The 18,386-nt window shown below is 41.7% G+C and overlaps 1 long non-coding RNA gene across 1 annotated transcript; it reads right to left on the minus strand.

Annotated features, from left to right (window-relative positions):
- Positions 1-371: 371 nt before the first annotated feature.
- On the minus strand, positions 372-18,175 carry LOC139444469 (uncharacterized). Its single transcript, XR_011651767.1, has 4 exons — positions 18,142-18,175; positions 16,129-16,318; positions 723-812; positions 372-450 (listed from the first exon to the last, which is right to left on the minus strand). It is a non-coding gene; the product is annotated as an uncharacterized lncRNA (long non-coding RNA).
- Between the last annotated feature and the right edge of the window lie 211 nt (positions 18,176-18,386).

Below are 18,386 nucleotides of genomic sequence, written 5' to 3' on the forward strand. Positions count from 1 at the left end.
CTTTACATAGTCCAATCAAAATCGCGTAAGAAACTAGACATCCAGTTCATAAACAACATGGATTCCATCGTGCAGCTTTGGTTCGACTGCAGGATTTCCAAAGCATGTGTACTGTCAAATGGGTGTAAGACTCATTTTATTACTATATAGATCTTGATTATCGATCATATCATCTTGACTATGTGCCGCCATACTGTTTGAAGCAAATGGAAGTGATACCAGAGGGAGGTGGAAACTGACCGGTCAGTTGGAGGGACATAGAAGGGCCATAACATGTAACTGCCACTGGTGGCGCTAGGATCAAGCCATGAAATTCCAGCGTAGTTCGGTAAGGGTGGAAACAGGACTTTTATAGTCAGTTAATTCCCTTGCCTCAGGAAGATGGAGGAAAGTAGGTGACCCAGGCGTTGCACAGGTGAGAACTGATATGGAGGTGTTGAGGTGCTTAACCTGAAACAATAAATAAAACATTTGTCAAATAATACAGGTTTGATTTCAGTCACATGACTGCTATTTAACCTTGTTGTGTTATATTTTTCAATGGAACAACAGAACAGGTGTGATGGCTGCTGCTGCTGCTGCTGCCTACTTGAGGTATACTCGTTAGGCCAGGTAAGCTGGTTAGCCAAGGTAAGTAAATGTGAGAAATAACACAAAAGGTTGAAACAGATTAGAATATTATCATGTAGCATACAAAGACAATAGGATCTAATTATATTTACATCACTAGACAGCATAGGTTACTGAAGTTGCTTGATTGGCAGGTGCAATGAAAGTGGATTATCTCCCTTGGATGTGGCAGTGTTCTTCAGCTGAAAATAAAACAAAGGATTTTAACAGTTTTTCTGGTTGAATAGTTGAAATATGAATGCTCTTTGAGTTATATGAATGTTATATTTGATCCTAGAATAATAAAAGTTCATATTTTGCAGCAGCAACGCCCCAAAAATATCATCTCGTTAACTTTGGTTAGAAAGACAAGTGAAAAAAAAGAGGAAAAAATACAAAAGGCTGAAACAAATCACTTTACTATCCAATATCATACACAGACAGCGAACTAATATGTTTTCAAACACCAGATGGCACAGGTGACAGTAGGAGGTGGACTGACGGGTGTTGAAAGTGTGGATTATCTCCCTTTGACTATTCTTCACCTAACATGAAAATTGTAAAAATAATAATAACACTTTGATGACTTGTTTGGTTCTACGATTTTGTATTTGAGATCAGGTTGAGTTGAACTGTTTGGATTGTTTGTTTGTTTGTTGATGCTACAAACAGCAATATTCCAGCTATATGACAGCATTCTGTAAATCATCGACCAGACGGTCCAGTGATTGACATCAAGAGCATTGATCCAAGGATTTAGAATACGATGACATGCATCAACCAACACACTTACATATATTTATTTTGTTTGTTTGGTGTTTAACGCTGCACTCAGCAATATTCCAGCTGTATGACGGCGGTCTGTAAATAATCGAGTCTGGACCAGACAATCCAGGTTCACTCACAAATTCCTCGCGGTCAAGATCTTAGTCCTTGTTCCAAACCCATATAGAAAATCCCGGAGGAAAATATTCCATGAAGCCTTTGAAACCATCGTCTTCATTGTCGTGAAACAGTTTGCAAAAACTTTCCCGTTCGCACTCAGGATTTAGTTCAAGCAAATCAAAACCACCAACATATTCAATAAAATCATTGTCTGACATCTCATCGCTATATGAATCATGACTTGCAGCCATTACACACGTATGTTCAAAGTCAAATCACAACACAAAGTTTACATTCAGAAAATTCAGCTATCTAAAGAAACTTTCTAAATAAACATCCTGTAATACATCAACTCTTGTTTCTGGTAGTCACATGACTTGTTAACGCGAGTATAGGATGTATAATTATTTGTTGTTGTTAAATTGTATACACGCTGGCTCGGAGACCGGCCTATGGTGTTTGGGGAGTCATGACATCTTTGCTGGTCTACTGGCCTACAGCATTGAAAGAGTTAGACACCCTGTAATCTAAATCTACTCATGCTATGATGTATCTGACCACTAAACAACAGAACCGCCTCCGTGGTCTGGTGGATAGAGCGTCTGGCCGAAGGGCGAAACTATATGACTTTAACTATAAACACCACAAACCACCCTTAAGACACCCTGTAATATAAATCTACCCATGATATGATGTATCTGATCACAGAAGAGTGAGTGAGTGTAGTCACTGTTGCCATGGCAAGCAAACTAGGGAGTCTTTGACGCCTGTAGAAGAGTTACTTTACACACAGACTCATAGAGTGCCTCCATTGGGTACACAGGACCACAGCCAGATTCCACTCGGACAATGTGCCGGGCATTTGAATATTCTCCAGTTGAAATTATTTCATGAGGCCATTTTGGACTGGAGGGGTGCTGATGGAGAGTCCATCATGTTGGAGGACCGATGCTAAAACTGATGGGTATCCCTCAATCGTACCATGTCTGAAGTTATTCTTCTGGTGGAGATGTAGCCAAATAATCTGCTACCATGGGAAAAGTTCCTGCCCTGTGTTCCAAACCACTTCCTCTAGGCCATTGTCCAAACTTGAGCCATCAGACGGCGCAGGAGGAAAGTCTCCAAACCGTGCCACATGGAGAAAACAGATGTCTGCACTTTCGCCATGCTAGTCTCGAAGTGTGTATGTGTAGATTGTGAAGGCTTCCATGTCTGATCGAGGCTGATGAAGCAGATTGCGACGTAGTGGGAGCTGGAGTGGAGCTGTCATGATAATTGGAAACAGTCTGGGAACCAAGAGCTATGGAAACACAATCCATGTCCTCAATCAGACCCGTGAAGATTCCGGGGTAGAATAGGTCTTCAGCAACCCATGCTTGCCGTTAAAGGCGACTATGCTTGTCGTAAAAGGCGACTAACGGGAGCGGGTGGTCAGGCTCGCTGACTAGGTTGATGTATGTCATCGATCCCAATTGCGTGGATCGATGCTCATGATATTAATCACTGGATTGTCTGGTCCAGACTTGATTATCTACAGACTGCCATCATATAGCTGCAATATTGCTGAGTGCGGCGTTAAACAACCAACCGACCTCAATATCATTTGGGACTCGGTCTTCCAGAGGCCTAGGGGGGTAACTGTTAGCGAGCACTCCCTCCCTACTCACTGACAGGGCGTCCATGTGGAGAGTTATGGATGCGGATATGGTACTGGACTGACAGAGATGGGGAGCTTGTGCTTGAGACACACTGCAAACAAGTCAAGATGTAGAGACCACCCCGTCGACACAATCTTGTTCTTCCGGGATAAACAGTCTACCAAAAGGTCTGGGGAATGGGGCGGGCTTCCAATGTGCAGCTGATCCTGGCTGTTCCCAACTCAGACGTCTGACTTTGACAATCTGTGATCCAACAAATATAAAATAATGGTCAGGGTCAAGACAAAAACTTCAAATATCCTCCTCAGGACAACAGACCAAAGGGAGCTTACTCTTCCACCAAATGTTGCAAATTACCTCCTCCTTGTCTACAGTTGAGAAACTGTTGTTTGTTTGTCACAGTCACAGATATTCCAGCTACATGACATCTCCATCTTCATGAATAATTGGAGCAAAACCCTCACCTCAAACATGGCAAACCTGCGAAGACTTTGAGGCAGCATTCTTCATACTCACAGACTATCAACCAGAGGAGGACTCTAACCCAATCCAAACCACCCTGAAGACACCCTGAAGACACCCTGTAATCTAAATCTGTCATTATGTCTCTGGTCAGTCTATTTGACCACTTGACCCATCTCAAGAGGAGGACTTTAACCAGAAACAACACAAAACACCCCAAAGATGCCCTGTAATCTAAATCTACAATTGCTATGATGTATCTGGTCAGTATACATAGTCTATTTGACCACTTGACCCATCTCAAGAGGAGGACTTTAACTAGAAACAATACAAAACACCCAGAAGACACCCTGTAATCTAAATCTAACCAATTCTATGATGTATCTGGTCAGTATACATAGTCTATTTGCCCACTTGACCCATCTCAAGAGGAGGACTTTAACCACAAACAACACAAAACACCCTGAAGACACACAGTAATCTAAATCTAACCATGTCATTATGGATCTGGTCAGTATACAGTCTTTTTGACCACTTAACCCGTCTCAAGAGGTGGATCTTAACCAGAAACAACACAAACCACCATGAAGACACACAGTAATCTAAATCTAACAATGCTATGATGTATCTGGTCAGTATCCAGTCTTTTTGACCACTTGACCCATCTCAAGAGGTGGATCTTAACCAGAAACAACACAAACCACCATGAAGACACCCAGTAATCTAAATCTAACAATGTATAAAAATTGAGTAGTGGTCTGTTGTTTGCCTTCCTTTGCTGACATCATCAGAACATAGCAGAGTCTGCTACATTCATGGAATATGGTTTTGACACTCATGACATGATGCGATTGATATTGATTGAGATTGCTCGAACTTACACCATCCATTGTTTATATAATTTAACACTCAAATGGCGGTCAGCATTTGGTAAATCATCTATGGAGGGGCTATCACAAATGTTTGTGCTTTCATTTACTCCAAAAATCAAAAGTATAATCACCTATGATATAGGCTGATGACATAAGTACACATGGAAAGGAATCAGAAAAAAATCTCAAAATTGGACAGAGTGCATGGAATTCAGGCCAACAATAAGCAAGGAACACATTAAGCAGCTTTAAAGTCATCATATATGTAAGGCTGGATAATGAACTTTACCAGAAAATAGGAAGTAAAGGGGTGCATTGTTGCCAGCAATCTCAAAAGCTGACCAGTGAACCATACCGCCTATTAAAGCCGAGAAATGGAAATGGACCCTCAAGTAGAAGAAAGCTCTTTGAAACCACAACATGGAAGGAAATTACACTTAACTCTATTGATTTATTTAGTTAAGACTTTAAAATACTCACAGGACATCAAACATACTTACTGTTTAATGTTTCAAGGTGGCTAAACTTGCTAATTTCAGTTATTTGACAGTTTCAATGAAACAAAGTTAAAATTCCATATAATTTTGATAATGTACAGCTTACCCTGACATAAATGTAATTCTTTTTATTCACAATTAACAGTGTCATGTAATACCAGCTTAAAATAGTGTTTCTCTCTAATAATTTATGTGTTTATAGGGGAATGAAAGATACAATGCATTTTACTAAACAGGGGAGATAATTTAGTATTCTTGAACACTATCACATTCTATACAGATGATTTCAGAACCATAATGTTACATTCCAAAAGAGCCAGTGGATATTATTTTCATCTAAGCAGGTTCTGGGACTGGTGTATAGCCCTTACTTCATATTTGAAAACTAAAAAACTGCACAGTGAGGCATTAAGGGAGCACTGTCAGAAATGTCTAGTGCATGAGGGTGATCTTATTATGGCACTTGATAGAGAGCAACAGAGGAACCTCAAGTGGACTGGGGTTCTTAAATGTACTTATTGTACCTACATGTCCAAGTTCCACAACTTCTACAAGGTAATAGAGCGCAGCGAGGCAAAACAAGGGTTGTCGATCACACACTGCCAACACCGGACTTTGGATCAGCTTCTCCAAATGCCAAATTGGATGTGAAACTACTTCTTCTGCATGAGTGCACATATACCTCCCCAGTCAACATCAGGCAGGCTAAAAGCTGAAAAAAGTGTTCAGACAATATCAAATGGCAAACCAGTTTGGATATAACAGCCAGGAGTCAGTTCTTGAGGGGACAAAATAATTATTTGAAAGTCATATGAGTGATAATTAAGTCTGTTTTAAGACACTTAATAGAAAAATAGCATCATTCATTTGCACAAAAGCACCTAACAGAAAGATATATTGGTATACTACATTGTTTACTATAAATAAGGGAATTTGTGACCTATTCTGCTGTCAGCAGTGTACATGCTTCATACTCAAGATAACGGTATCGCGTAACTTGACCGGCAAGCGATTGACACAAGGCAGAAATTGTTGTGGCAGTGGTGACTTTATCCTAATTTGTTGTCAAATTTATCCGTTTCAACAAATTCAGAAGGCAGGAGGAGGGCTTGATGGACAGAGGTACTCTGGGGGGTTCGTGCTGAGTTCGACCACAATACGAAGCAAAATTCATTTCCAGGCCATCCAAATGCTCCATTCAACCCAAAATGTCCCCAACTTCACTGTCATTATTTTTAAATTTGCCTCCATGGTGTATCCATGGTGAAATATAAACAGGAAAGCATGTAAAGTATGAATTACTGAAATGTGCATTCACCCTACAGGTTACACACAACCAAATGTTTTCCCATAGACTTCTATAGTAATGTTATATTTTTTTTTTAAATAACTAAGCATTCAACAGCTATTACCTGTACGTGTGTGCACAGTTTGGCCTTAGAGCAGCAATAAAAAAATTAAAAAATGACTAGCTTAGCCAGCTCCTTTTCCGAGTACAGGAAGCTAAACACACCATCCCCAGTTTCGCACCAAATGTCACCTACTTGAAAATAGCTGTGGTCATATTCAGCATAAGTCATCATGTTGAAAAAGACAGTACTAAAAATAAAAAACATAGTCAGTTTTAATAACTGGATGGATGTACATTTGAAAGACATAAAAATCTTACAGAATATCCTCCAATCACAGCCTACAGATATCTCTCGATCTGCACTGAAGGCTCCCTACGAAAAACGCACTGTCCAAACTGGTTCTGATTTGGAGTAGTAGAACCTTAAGACACCCTGTAATCTAAATCTACCCATGTTATGATGTATCTGGTGTGTATATATAGTCTATTCGACCACTTGACCCATCTTAAGAGGAGGACTTAAACCAGAAACAACAAAAAAATCCCCGAAGATACCCTGTAATCTAAATCTAACAATGCTATGATGTATCTGGTCAGTATACAGTCTATTTGACCACTTGACCCATCTCAAGAGGTAGATCTTAACCAAAAACTACACAAACCACCCTGAAGACACCCTGTAATCTAAATCTACCCATGCTATGATGTATCTGGTCAGTATACAGTCTATTTGACCACTTGACCCATCTCAAAAGGATGAGATTAACCCAAAACAATATAAATCACCCTGAAGACACCCTGTAATCTAAATCTAACAATGCTATGATGTATCTGGTCAGTATACATAGTCTATTTGACCACTTGACGCATCTCAAAAGGAGGACTTTAACCACAAACAATACAAACCACCCTTAAGACACCCTGTAATCTTAATCTCCCATGCTATGATGTATCTGGTCAGTATTCATAGCCTTTTTGACCACTTGACCTGTCACAAGAGCAAGACTTTAACCAGAAACAACACAAAACACCCCTAAAACACCCATTAATCTAAATCTACCCATGCTATGATGTATCTGGTCAGTATACATAGTCTATTTGACCACTTGACCCATCTCAAGAGGTAGATCTTAACCAAAAACAACACAAACCACCCTGAAGACACCCTGTAATCTAAATCTAACAATGCTATGATGTATCTGGTGGGTATACAGCCTATTTGACCACTTGACCCATCTCAAAAGGTAGATCTTAACCAAAAACAACAAAAAACACCCTTAAGACACCCATTAATCTAAATCTACCCATGCTATGATGTATCTGGTCAGTATACAGTCTATTTGACCACTTGACCCATCTCAAAAGGATGAGATTAACCCAAAACAATACAAATCACCCTGAAGACACCCTGTAATCTAAATCTAACAATGCTATGATGTATCTGGTCAGTATACAGTCTATTTGACCACTTGACCCATCTCAAAAGGATGAGATTAACCCAAAACAATACAAATCACCCTGAAGGCACCCTATCATCTAAATCTAACAATGCTATGATGTATCTAGTCAGTATACAGTCTATTTGACCACTTGACCCATCTCAAAAGGATGAGATTAACCCAAAACAATACAAATCACCCTGAAGACACCCTGTCATCTAAATCTAACAATGCTATGATGTATCTGGTCAGTATACATAGTCTATTTGACCACTTGATGATCTCAAGAGGAGGACTTTAACCAGAAACAATACAAACCACCCTTAAGACACCCTGTGATCTAAATCCAACTATTCTATGATGTATCTGGTCAGTATACAGTCTATTTGACCACTTGACCCATCTCAAGAGGAGGACCTTAACCAGAAACAACAAAAAACACCCCGAAGATACCCAGTAATCTAAATCCAACCATGTCATTATGTATCTGGTCAGTATACATTGTCTATTTAACCACTTGACCCATCTCAAGAGGAGGACCTTAACCAGAAACAAAACAAAACAACCTTAAGACACCCTGTAATCTAAATCTACCCATGCTTTTATGTATCTGGTCAGTATACATTGTCTATTTGACCACTTGACCCATCTCAAGAGGAGGACCTTAACCAGAAACAACAAATAACACCCCGAAGATACCCAGTAATCTAAATCTACCCATGCTATGATGTATCTGGTCAGTATTCAGTCTATTTGACCACTTGGCCCATCTCAAGAGGCAATATTCCAATAGTTTGTAAATAATCACATCTGGACCAGACAATCCAGTGATTGATATTACGAGTAACGACCCACGCTCTGTGGGTACGACAGGCTACACTAGGCAAAATTCCAATAGTCTGAAAATAATCACATCTGGACCAGACAATCCAGTGATTGATATTACGAGTAACAACCCACGCTCTGTGGGTATGACAGGCTACACTAGGCAAAATTCCAATAGTCTGTAAATAATCACATCTGGACCAGACAATCCAGTGATTGAAATTACAAGTAACGACCCACGCTCTGTGGGTACGACAGGCTACACTAGGCAAAATTCCAATAGTCTGAAAATAATCCCATCGGGACCAGACAATCCAGTGATTGAAATTACAAGTAACGACCCACGCTCTGTGGGTACGACAGGCTGTCAACCTGGCCACTGAGTTGATCTACCCTTGTCGATGGGATTAATTGTAACCCCCAATCCCCTCAGGGTGTCAGGATATAATACAGCATGACTGACGCTGTGTGGTAGGACAGGCTATCAATCTGGCCACTGAGTTGATCTACCCTTGTTGATGGGATCAGTTGTAACCCCGAATCCCCTCAGGGTGTCAGGATATAACACAGCATGTCCTGACTGTACGAACGTTCAACATCCTTGATGACTAGATTAACACAATCTATTCTTAGTGACATAATACTCACAAATAATAAACAATTTTTTCTATAAAGAAAAGTAAATATTTATCACATTCGATGGTGTGTGTTCTTGTAGACATATACTGAAAGTTATTTTTTTAGAGCTATTTCAGGTTTGTATGGGTGTAGTCGCCACACTATTCCAATATTCCAGCTATAATCATGACAGCGTCTGTAAATAATGGAGTCTGGATCAGACAATCCAGTGGTCAACACCATGAGCATCGATACACTTAAAGGAGATTCCAGGACATGCAATCAACCAAGTCACTGTGCCAGATGGGCTACCAGTAGTTATAACGCTGACAGAAATCAAAATGTAACTATTCATATAGCTTACACACACAATATCAAAAGACACACACATTTACACATTTGTAATTTGGACAGTTTCAAGATTTTTTCAAGTGAACCGTGTCACACAGGTAATCAATGGCGCATGTCAGGGGTTTATAGAATTGATAATAATATTGACAATGTCAGCCACTGTGGACCATGCCGGATATTTTTACATGCCGCGTGCAGGCATGGAGAGGGGGCAGACTGTGTGAAACTGAAGTGTTGTTTGATATATGGGGGCAGTCTGTAAACAATCGAGTCTGCACAAGACAATCCAGTGATTGACATCATGAGCATCAATTTACGCAACTGTGATACAATGACATACATCAACTAAGTCAGCGAGCCTGACCACCCAGTCCCCTCAGTCTCCTCTTGCGGCATGCATGGATTGCTGAAGGCAACTCTACCCCGATCTTCATGGGTCAGAACTAAGGTGACACTGGTGCATGACATTTACATGTCAAACAGACATGACATTCAGCTGCCCATACCCAGGCCCATCATGGCCGCTAAGAATGCAGATATTTTCTGGGGAATATTATACTAAGGCCAAACAAATGATAACCTTGGTTCTCAAGCACCGCCTGCATCATCATAAATTCTGCCACACGTTTCGCTTTCATTTCCATTTTCAAAAAGGAAAACTTAAAGATCCTAATATTTAAAAACAATGCAATCCTATATAGCACGCAGTTACTTCCCTTTACATGCACACTGCTTTACTGCACATCTCGTGTTCTGGTCATGGGGGCTATAGGAGTTTGTCTGCTTCTTTATGTCGGGTGAATTGTATCCGATGATCAGGGTAGTAATACAACATCGTCATCTTTGAGCTCATGCGTGGATATAGCGCTGTGTAGATGGACTATAATTATTTGACCTGCTCGTTGCAGTATGTAAAAATTCTTAATGTCTTTTCCCTTCTGTAAAATACATCATTTGCCTATTTAGTAACCTATTATTAATGATGCACGGTACAAATCCTTCTCCATGTCTGCATGTACAGGACATGGTAGCCCAGCTGTAAGGCTAAACAAAAGAACAAACTTGTCCGTGCAGGCTGAGGGCTCTGATATCCTGTAACGGAATCCAAAGAAACCGAATGGTGATTTGAAGAAATCAGAGACTGAAATCATTCAATCTGTTACTCATGGAGCTGAAGAGATACCCATTATTTCAGTGGGCTTACTTGATAAAATCAGCATAAGTTCAGACTAGAAGTGTGCATGCACCGACGCACGTTGCAATGTAAGTGCAGTAATCTTGAACACAACCTTAGCCCCATTTCACCTCACTTCACTAAACCAGAGGCCCTAGATACAAATGTAGCATAACGATCTGAACTGTTTCCATGTTATGATCCAGGTTTCAAGAGGCAAGGCTGGACCCCAAGGCAAATCCTGTTGGCATAAATGTATTATTCTCTTTATAACAAACATATGTATACATTTATCTGTTTAGTGTAGGTTGGGGATTATATCGGTTTGCAGCCCCGCCATTTGTATAACTGTGAACTCCCATCACCTGAGAATACTTCCAACCAAATATGGTTGATGTCTATCCCTTAGTTCCAGAGAAGAAGTTGCTTAAAGCAATACAGCCAAATTACCCCTATTTGGCCCCGCCCCTCAGCCCCTTGTTGGGTCAGCACCACCATATCTACAATTTTGAATCCCCACCATCTAGGGATGCTTCAAGTCAAATTTCATTAATTTCCAATTCGTGGTTCAGAAGAAGAAGTCGTTTGAAAAGATTGTTGACGTAAGGACGACGGACGAGGGAAGGACGACAGATGCCACGGTATGTCAAAAGCTCACCTTGGTCCTTTGGGCCTGGTGAGCTAAAAACAGTCTATTGGGCCACTTAACCCATGTCCAGAGAATGTTTTAACCAGAAACACCACAAAGTACCCTTAAGACACCCTGTGATCTAAATCTACCCATGCTGTCATGTATCTGGTCACAGAACAGAGTCCATTGGGCCACCTAACCCATGTCCAGAGAATGTTTTAACCAGAAACACCACAAAGCACCCTTAAGACACCCTGTAATCTAAATCTACCCAGGCTGTCATGTATCTGGTCACAGAACACAGTCCATTGGGCCACTTAACCCATGTCCAGAGAATGTTTTAACCAGAAACACCACAAAGCACCCTTAAGACACCCTGTAATCTAAATCTACCCATGCTGTCATGTATCTGGTCACAGAACACAGTCTATTGGGCCACTTAACCCATGTCCAGAGAATGTTTTAACCAGAAACACCACAAAGTACCCTTAAGACACCCTGTGATCTAAATCTACCCAGGCTGTCATGTATCTGGTCACAGAACAGAGTCCATTGGGCCACCTAACCCATGTCCAGAGAATGTTTTAACCAGAAACACCACAAAGCACCCTTAAGACACCCTGTAATCTAAATCTACCCAGGCTGTCATGTATCTGGTCACAGAACACAGTCCATTGGGCCACTTAACCCATGTCCAGAGAATGTTTTAACCAGAAACACCACAAAGCACCCTTAAGACACCCTGTAATCTAAATCTACCCAGGCTGTCATGTATCTGGTCACAGAACACAGTCTATTGGGCCACTTAACCCATGTCCAGAGAATGTTTTAACCAGAAACACCACAAAGCACCCTTAAGACACCCTGTGATCTAAATCTACCCAGGCTGTCATGTATCTGGTCACAGAACACAGTCTATTGGGCCACTTAACCCATGTCCAGAGAATGTTTTAACCAGAAACACCACAAAGCACCCTTAAGACACCCTGTGATCTAAATCTACCCAGGCTGTCATGTATCTGGTCACAGAACACAGTCTATTGGGCCACTTAACCCATGTCCAGAGAATGTTTTAACCAGAAACACCACAAAGCACCCTTAAGACACCCTGTAATCTAAATCTACCCATGCTGTCATGTATCTGGTCACAGAACACAGTCTATTGGGCCACTTAACCCATGTCCAGAGAATGTTTTAACCAGAAACACCACAAAGCACCCTTAAGACACCCTGTGATCTAAATCTACCCAGGCTGTCATGTATCTGGTCACAGAACAGAGTCCATTGGGCCACTTAACCCATGTCCAGAGAATGTTTTAACCAGAAACACCACAAACCACCCTTAAGACACCCTGTAATCTAAATCTACCCATGCTGTCATGTATCTGGTCACAGAACACAGTCTATTGGGCCACTTAACCCATGTCCAGAGAATGTTTTAACCAGAAACACCACAAAGCACCCTTAAGACACCCTGTAATCTAAATCTACCCATGCTGTCATGTATCTGGTCACAGAACACAGTCTATTGGGCCACTTAACCCATGTCCAGAGAATGTTTTAACCAGAAACACCACAAACCACCCTTAAGACACCCTGTAATCTAAATCTACCCATGCTGTCATGTATCTGGTCACAGAACACAGTCTATTGGGCCACTTAACCCATGTCCAGAGAATGTTTTAACCAGAAACACCACAAAGCACCCTTAAGACACCCTGTAATCTAAATCTACCCATGCTGTCATGTATCTGGTCACAGAACACAGTCTATTGGGCCACTTAACCCATGTCCAGAGAATGTTTTAACCAGAAACACCACAAACCACCCTTAAGACACCCTGTAATCTAAATCTACCCATGCTGTCATGTATCTGGTCACAGAACACAGTCTATTGGGCCACTTAACCCATGTCCAGAGAATGTTTTAACCAGAAACACCACAAACCACCCTTAAGACACCCTGTAATCTAAATCTACCCATGCTGTCATGTATCTGGTCACAGAACAGAGTCTATTGGGCCACTTAACCCATGTCCAGAGAATGTTTTAACCAGAAACACCACAAAGCACCCTTAAGACACCCTGTGATCTAAATCTACCCATGCTGTCATGTATCTGGTCACAGAACACAGTCTATTGGGCCACTTAACCCATGTCCAGAGAATGTTTTAACCAGAAACACCACAAAGCACCCTTAAGACACCCTGTGATCTAAATCTACCCATGCTGTCATGTATCTGGTCACAGAACACAGTCTATTGGGCCACTTAACCCATGTCCAGAGAATGTTTTAACCAGAAACACCACAAAGCACCCTTAAGACACCCTGTGATCTAAATCTACCCAGGCTGTCATGTATCTGGTCACAGAACACAGTCTGTTAGCCTAGTGGTTAAAGCGCTGGATTGTCATGCCGAAGACCTGGGTTCGTTTCTGGTGTTTCTGGAAAATTGCTAAAAGCGGCGTAAAACCATACTCACTCACTCAGTATGGTCTGAGAACAGAGTCTATTTGAACACTTCATTCATGTCCAGAGAATGACCTTAACCAGAAACTTCACAAATCCATCCTTAAGACACCTTGTAATCAACACCAACGCATGCTATGATGTGTCTGGTTACTATACACTGTCTATTTGAACACTTCATTCATGTCCAGAGAATTACCTTAACCAGAAACTGCACAAATCCATCCTTAAGACACCCTGTAATCGACACCTACCCATGCTATGATGTGTCTGGTTACTATACACTGTCTATTTGAACACTTGACCATTTCCAGAGAAACAACACAAAACACCCTTAAGACACCCTGGGCCCACTTGCACAAAGCGATCTTAGCGATAAGACTATTGTTAGCCGAAGTTTAAGTATGGGAGTTTCGATCATCTTAACACTAAGATCGCTTTGTGCAAGTGGGCCCTGGACACTGGACACAGTTGATTTGACCATTGACTCATCTCCAGAGAATGACTGAACCAGAAAAATCACAACCCACCCTGAAGACACCCTGTAATCTAAACACAATGCCTTTAACCTGAAGCTATGCAAACCAATATCTGGCTAGTATGCATAGTCTATTTGACCACTTGACCCATTTCCAGAGGAAGTCTTCAACCTGAAGCTACACAAACCATCCTTAAATCTGAATCTCACTTCCAGACCATCCACATTAAACATGAACCTAAGTTTGCCCCTGGCAGCCCAGTGCTTCATGATCAGCAACTCATGCTTGTCCTCAGAAGCGACAGATTCAGATGGTCAGTCTTGATGACTTGATTGCATGTCATCATGTCTCTCTTGTGATGACCTTTGCTCATAATGTCAATCAAGTCACTTGATTGTCTGGTGGGGTGGGGTGGGGTGGGGTCACAACTCAGACCACAACTACTTTCCTTCTTTGCTATCTACAGTGACATGACAACCCACCATAATTAATATTGGTCATAGGCTGTTCTCCTGTTGCATGCTGACCAACCTCCCACTTGCCACTTAAACCACAAACTTATCAGCCTGGATCCAACATCTAGCAAACACCAATGTTAGTCCAGTAAACAAATTCTGTATTTTCTTTGCACATACATGCATGTTTTTATAAAATAATTGAACTAAAGTTCACATTTATCAACAAAAATGAAAATTGAAACTATTAAAAAAAAAGCCCTATCTTTACTCATTAAACTGATTAACTGCCCAGGTGGATGTGTACAGCTAATAAAGTGCAGCGAGCCACCAGGTGTGACCACTCTCAGCTGACACTCGGCCAATACACACCAAGGTGTCAAACTGTGTGTACAGCCAATCAAGTGCAGCGAGCCACCAGGTGTGACCACTCTCAGCCAATACACACCAAGGTGTCAGACTGTGTGTACAGCCAATCAAGTGCAGCGAGCCACCAGGTGTGACCACTCTCGGCCAATACACGCCAAGGTGTCAAGCTGTGTGTACAGCCAATCAAGTGCAGCGAGCCACCAGGTGTGACCACTCTCAGCTGACACTCAGCCAATACACGCCAAGGTGTCAAGCTGTGTGTACAGCCAATCAAGTGCAGCGAGCCACCAGGTGTGACCACTCTCAGCTGACACTCAGCCAATACACACCAAGGTGTCAAACTGTGTGTACAGCCAATCAAGTGCAGCAAGCCACCAGGTGTGACCACTCTCAGCTGACACTCAGCCAATACACGCCAAGGTGTCAAACTGTGTGTACAGCCCATCAAGTGCAGCGAGCCACCAGGTGTGACCACTCTCAGCTGACACTCGGCCAAAACACACCAAGGTGTCAAACTGTGTGTACAGCCAATCAAGTGCAGCGAGCCACCAGGTGTGACCACTCTCAGCTGACACTCGGCCAATACACACCAAGGTGTCAAACTGTGTGTACAGCCAATCAAGTGCAGCGAGCCACCAGGTGTGACCACTCTCAGCTGACACTCGGCCAATACACACCAAGGTGTCAAACTGTGTGTACAGCCAATCAAGTGCAGCGAGCCACCAGGTGTGACCACTCTCAGCCAATACACACCAAGGTGTCAGACTGTGTGTACAGCCAATCAAGTGCAGCGAGCCACCAGGTGTGACCAATACACCCCAAATTATCAGACCGTGTGTACAGCTCAACTGCAATTTGGACTGCTGGCACAAGACATGTGTTGATCTTGAGAGTTTCTAATAAAACAATCATGATGAAAGTCAGTGGCAAGAGAATCAAGTCACAGTTCAGCAAGGGCCAAGCTGCCTGGAACAAAGGTCTCACCTTTCAATCTGAAGAGTCAGAAAGTGCCTCTCTGCCCCAGATATCCAGGACTGTCACCAGGATGAGTGCTGACGACTTCTCACTGGTCACCAAGTCCAGGTTGGATGGCACCGGTCTGTACCTGCCACACTGTGACTGCATCTCTACCTCTGTGTGGCTGTTGGGTCAAACTGCTGCCAGCAAGCAAGACCTGAAACAAGAGTCAAGCAAAGCTGATTTGGAGGGAATGTGACAATGAAAAGATGGCAGAGGCATGGAACACAGCTCTGTAACAGCATCATTCAACATCCACTGACTATGACAAGCCTCACCTGCAGAGAGCCAGGCAGAGATAATACATGCTTGAAAATGACATTGAAATGTGTTATGAGTGACTTCATCGCACCTGATGTGAAGTTGTACAACTAAATCAAGACAGGCAATCCTGGACCAAACCCGGCAGCATCTAACATAGGACTTGCCTTGGGTCTACAGTACAAGACATCCCTATTGGAAACACAAGAGCCAGATTACTGATGGCGAACACAGACATTCCATCCCCTTGCAGGAGCAGTATGCAGAGAACCTCTAACAAGGTGGCTAATACTGTAACTGAACTGAATACACAGGATTTGGATGTAAAGTAGAATTAGTGAAGGAAGTTAATCAGAAGAGGGTACTGAGCCTTGCGAGATGAATATTGTAATGGATGACCGATATAACTCAACAACAATAACAAGCAGGAAGAAGTCAGGGCAGAATGCGTCACAAGCAATCAGCATCAGCTGCGAAACAGTAACTGATAAGAAGTTCATCATCAGCTTGTCATTCCAGAATAAGCTCTGCTGGACTGGTGCTTGGCTGAAAGGAAAAGGAATGGATGTGAAATGTCCCGGGGGGCACCCACACTGTACTGCAAACATGTCGCATTTCGCTGCATTCTCTGAGTTTAATATTGGAGAGGACATTGGAAATCAGCTTGCACTACAGGGTACACGGTCAGTCAGGTCATAATAACTGATGTAAACCAGCACCAGAGTTTCTGAGAAGTAAACATGGTCAGAAATTAAGCACAAAAAATCAAGGGGTCCTTGCCATAGCCCAATAAAAAAGTCAAGTGTATTGTTATTTTTTACCGGCATGAACAGCTTTGAGACCCCTTGTGTTTCTCCATATCACTCACACTGCAGCTTCATCATCACTGTAGTTTCTGGGGAGATTTGAAAAAAATAAAATTAATTTAGGTAAAACATCAATTTATAAAAAAATCATTAGCAAAAGTTCTAGGTCTGTGGTTTCTGAGAAAATGTTTTTAAAATAGTTTCCAAGTATTAAATCTAAGTGTATTTTTTATGTCTTGATTATTCTACAAGCAGGAATTTAACAGCTCTCAATCACAATGTTCTTTTACATATCATATCACAGTTACTGCTTGCTGTGCACAGTTGATTATTATTAAAAAAAACAAAAAAAAACAACATTTTTGAAGATCATAAGATATCATTCGGGCAAGCAGAGACCATAAAACAGATTATGGTCTCTGTGCCAATTTTAAGTTACCATAGTTACTGTCAAAACCTGGTATTTCCAAACTAAAGTCAATGGCCACATCAGTAAATTTAAATTATCTGAACAAATAACACACGGGTAATGGCTAACAATAGCATGCTTATCTTTTGAACAAACTTCAGGCTGACAATATTAGAGCAATCGTCCGAGTTTCAGCTTCCCTGTGGTTTTTTTTCTAAGAAATAGTCAAAACAATCAATTCACACTGGATACACTTACAGTGCCTCTATGGATAAAAGAATGCGGTTCATTCACAATTAGCGGTCATAATATATTAACGAACATTGCTCCATTATTTCCTGAGAGGAGAGAGGATTGACACCAATGAGCATGTCTTGCCTCGGCCGCACCCTGTGACCCAGTGCCTGTTGGTGCAGTCGAATGCAAGTCTTGCTAGATCCGTGTCTATAAATTATTCTATACTTTCAAAATATCTTTAAAAAGTATAAATAATGAAGATACTACCTTATGTATCCACGGGCTGATAAGGTATCCCATGACATTTCACATTTTGCTTATAAAACAGCAAACCATCACGATCACTTCCCAAAATCACTTCCTGGTCGCCATTTTCTGGTTCAAGAAAGTTCAAGGTCGTGTTGGATGGTACTTCTGCGCTGGCCACGGGACACAGACGAAAGCTTGGCCCCGTCTCTAAGTTTCGGGCGCAACAATATCGTGGAACTAGTTTCAGAAAAAGCTCCATTACT

Source organism: Haliotis cracherodii, unplaced genomic scaffold (genome assembly GCF_022045235.1).
Source record: "Haliotis cracherodii isolate W230 unplaced genomic scaffold, xgHalCrac1.p SCAF_52, whole genome shotgun sequence".
NCBI lineage: Eukaryota > Metazoa > Mollusca > Gastropoda > Lepetellida > Haliotidae > Haliotis > Haliotis cracherodii.